The sequence below is a fragment of the Calliopsis andreniformis genome, chromosome 7 (assembly GCF_051401765.1).
Source record: "Calliopsis andreniformis isolate RMS-2024a chromosome 7, iyCalAndr_principal, whole genome shotgun sequence".
In the NCBI taxonomy this organism is placed as follows: Eukaryota; Metazoa; Arthropoda; class Insecta; order Hymenoptera; family Andrenidae; genus Calliopsis; species Calliopsis andreniformis.
In genome coordinates this window covers 2135731-2139993 of record NC_135068.1, presented here as the reverse complement: position 1 = coordinate 2139993, position 4263 = coordinate 2135731, and the positions used below count along the sequence as shown (strand labels likewise).

At 42.2% G+C, this 4263-nt stretch overlaps 1 long non-coding RNA gene across 1 annotated transcript; it reads left to right on the top strand.

Moving 5' to 3' along the window:
• Positions 1-3295: 3295 nt before the first annotated feature.
• Positions 3296-3961, top strand: LOC143181791 (uncharacterized). Its single transcript, XR_013002336.1, has 2 exons — positions 3296-3550; positions 3656-3961. It is a non-coding gene; the product is annotated as an uncharacterized LOC143181791 (long non-coding RNA).
• The last annotated feature ends 302 nt before the right edge of the window (positions 3962-4263 follow it).

Sequence of the window (4263 nt, the reverse complement as noted above, 5' to 3'; positions counted from 1 at the left end):
ATTTATTTTCCAGCGGTATTGAAAAGAAAGGCTCCTGGTTGCAAAGGGTTGCCATAGCTCCACCGATGCTCATTTCGCCTATTAAATGCACTGAATCTGATGAGGGTGCTCTCGTCCGTCCATAAAATGTTATTTAACATTTCGGGGTTTTCTTCGTAGGCACTGATTACCCATTGACAGAATAATAGCCTTGCCTGTAAATCGGTAGGCAATAATGCCTGTACCGTGTAAATGTGGTACGATCGCTGACCGGAGTCCTTCAATATGCGATGTGCGGTAGAGTGTGGTACCCCAAACAATTGTTCCAATTGCCTGACGCTGGTACTTGGATTTTCTTGTACATAGTCCAAAATCAGGTCTTCACTGTCAGTGCACACCTGACGAAATTCTTTCGTCCCGCTCTTCGGGTTTAAGCATCTTCCGTAGTCAGATCAGCGCGTCGCGCATTAGAAACGTGCGTCGTTTGGGGAATCACGGAATTTAGAACCCTTAACCGAAACAAGCGGTGGTCCGCTCTGTCCCAGAGAAGTCAAATTCGAATAAGCGGTGGTCCGCTCTATTTGAGAGGAAAGATGGAGACGTTTCTAAGCGGGGTCCGCTCTAGAAACTTGGGAATATGGAAACGTTCCTAAGCGGAGGTCCGCTCTAGGAAACAGAGGAATCAAAGACGTTGAACGACGTTGCACTGAACTAAGCACGATTGAGAGCACATAGATTTAACTTTACCGGAAGATGACTGTCGCGCACTGACTTTAATCACGGTAAACGCGGTCGCGAAAAGATATATGGAATTAGAGAGGTAATTAAACTGTCAGACCTCGGATTAGAACTCAATTAACAATATATATTTTATATAAAAGAATATGAATATCAATAAACCTACAAAACACTTAATCTAGGATACTTCTTAAGAATATCGAATACAAGAATGGAATAGAAGCACTAAGTACTAGATTGAGACACTGGTATAAGAAACGGTGAGAGCTCAGGGCTCTGGAGCTAGTAGCTCCTGTCAAGTCGATGCTCGGTGTAGAACTATTTTGGGAAGCGGTCCGCATCCACTGAGGTAGCCTCACGCGCAGCTCTGCCGCGCACATTATCGGAGTGGGGAGAGCGCGCCTCAGTGGAAGGGACGCTCGGCGCGTGCGTAGAGAGGGCACCCGGTGGTGCGTACGCTCGAGCGATGACTCATCGGGTGAGCTGCTTTGCCCAACTTTAGCAGTGACGCACTTGTTTTCGCCGCTAAGTGGCGTCGAGCGGTGAGTCATCGTCTGAGTGAGATACTCGCGCGGTGATGCACCTGTTTTGGCGCCCGGTGGCTAATCTCTCGTGACTCGACTTATGCTAAATGATGATAATATTCGTTGCGACATATTATTATATGTTACAGGGCCGCATATACACTACGGTGTATACGGAGACGTGATAAACGCTAAACGATTACAATATAATCTTATAAACTACAGGGCCGCGTATACACTATGGTGTATACGGGGACGTGACAGGGGTACATTATGTGAAGTAAAGTTGTCTTATCGGAAGTGTTTAATTCTTCCGATTCGTTTTCTAATTTGTTTTGTAGGTGGGTGATGTCTTCTGTTTTTTGGAGTATGTTGTGTAATTGTATTTGTGTGTAAGGCTCTTTGTTAGTTTTATATGAATTTGTTTGATTAGGTAGTGTTAGATTATATATTGTTGCAGTATCTAAGTTAAGGTGTGCGCTATATGTTGTTTTTTGGGACTGCAGTGTTACTTCCTGAGTGTGTAGTTTACATTTACTTAGTATTGTTATTGTTCCTGACCGTTCGATTATTGATCTAGTTGTTCTTTGGTTACATTCTAGTTCTATTTTCTTCGGTTCATGCGTTGCGTATATCCATTTTTCGGGGCGTGATATTTTTATCCATATAGAATGGTTAGTCGCAAAATATTCTATTCTACAATTTTTGGGCATTTCAATGGATGGTTCTAGCCATAGTTTGTATTCGCAGTCCATGTTGTCTGTAATTTTGTATATTGGGAACGGGTTGCAAAGGTATTGGCACGCTATGTTTTTACAATCTCTTAAATCCTCCGTATTCGCTATTATATACTTATTTATGTTAGTGTTTACGATTATAAGTGGTGACCTGGTTACTAACGTCGCGTAAGTGTTGCCTTTTACGTGTGTGGGAATCGATTTTACTTCCATTATTTTAAAGGCTTGATTTGTAATGAGTGGAATGCTGATTATTGCGATGATTTTTTATCCTTCTACATAGGCAGTTATCATTGATACTTTTTCTAAAGCTATTATACTTTTCGTTTTTATTATTATCGGGAATGTCAGTCCGTCGGGTAAGTGCGGAGTCGCGTTTTGTAGGAGGTTAACTAGTTGTTTTGCGGTCATAAACTTTGGGGCAAGATGTCCTCTTTTTAAGTTTGTGTGAAATTCAGTAACGTCATTAGTATCGTCTATTATATCAGACATTAATGTGTTAAGTGTCGAAAAGTGGTCAATTAAATCGGTTCTGAGTTTAACATGGTTTAGTGTCGACTGGAGGTGTTTTTGAAGATAAGTGAATTGACTGGTTAATATGTTTTCATTACTTTGTAATGTTTCTTCTAAATTGTGTAAGTGAGTAAGTGTAGTGTTTGTGATTTGTATTTGTTCTTTCATTGCGTTTCTGAGTGCGCGTTGTCCTTGGTTTAAGTTTGCAAAATGAAAGTTAATTCTTTCCGCGTCGTCAGCGTCCATTGTTCCAAAAAGGGTTTTTGCTAAGGTCCCTATACCGTTTATTAATCCTCTGGTTTTGTCCCTCTCTTGCGATATTTCTACTACTTGTTTTATGTTGTTACTAACTTTTGTCATTCGTCTTTTTATAATACCTAATGATTGTTGCACGTTATTCTTACTTCTAGGATGTCTGTATGGTATGTACAGATGCTATTTATTTGTTGGATATATCGTTCGATCTGTTCGTACCTGTTTTCTAACTGTTCGGTTCCCACTTGTATGACCACTTTCCATGTGTCGGTAACCATGTTTACATCTCCTATGCGGTCATAGTAGATTCCCGGGGTACCTGTCTGTTTTTCAATTTTTATCGGTAGATCCTCGCCAGTGGGCGCTGCTTCATTAAGTCCCCATGGTTGGAGGATCCTGAAATAAATTTTGCTGCGTTTGCAAAATGTACTGTATAAATGGAGCTGTTCCTTCGCGGAGCGCTCATTCGTTAAAGTTTTGAGATTGTTTGTAAAGAAAATAATAGTAATAATAATAATAATAATGTTTTGTGAAACAATGGAATGTTGTTCCGTTTGCGGGGTGAGTAATTAACTGTTCGCCTTTCTTTTTTGTGTTGTGTTTATTTTTATTTTTATATTATAGTGTCCTAGGGAAGATTTCCCAAATGGGGACCGCAACCGGTGGGCCTTATTGTGGCTCCGCGTGCGCCGGCGGATTGGCCGTGAGACTGTCGACAGCTTATGGCAGGAAGACCTGCCTCCTGCGTGGGTGGTCTCCGATTTTTTTGACTTTCGGCGGTTGTTTGGCGAAGGGCCATATGATGTAAGTATTGTGTTATTTTTGTTTTGTGTTTGTTGTATTTGTTTTTTTTTTCCTGTTTATTCTTGATTGTTTTCTAACGTGTTGTGTGTTTCTTTTTTGTTTTAGGAGGAGGACAAATGGGAGTAGCCGCCCTCTACATTTCAACCATACATGTTTTTCTATATTTTTCCTCCTCCCGTTTTATAAATAATGTAATTTCCCCGAGTTTTTTTTTTTAAATAAAAGCACTTTTTGCATATTTACTCTATATATTTAATTCCCTTCATTTACCTTCTCCTTATTTCCTTCCTTAGGTATAAGTTACTTATAAGTGTACTTTGTGACGTTGCGCGTAGCGCCGTCCCCGGGTTTCACAGTCGATAATATCATTTAGAAGAAGGACCGTACGGCCCCCTTGCGAACACCTGCCGAGAGACGTCTCCTGGGGGAAAAGTCGCGTCTTAAGGATAGTTGATAATTTCGGGTGCCTCCGTGCCGAGCGCGTACGACGTTTCAGGGCCGTAGAAGCTACCTGAGGGACCCTGAGGCCGTCCCCGTCCCCTGGCCGCGCAGTTCCAGATCCAGGCGCAGTAAGGACACCGGATGTACCAAGGGCCCTCCACCCTCGGAGTTGAGGGACTTGCCGCTTCCGCGGTGGACCAAAAGGCCAAGGAAGGAAATCACCACCAGACAAATGGTCCCGCGGCGCTGCCCTTCTAAGGAGGCCAACACGG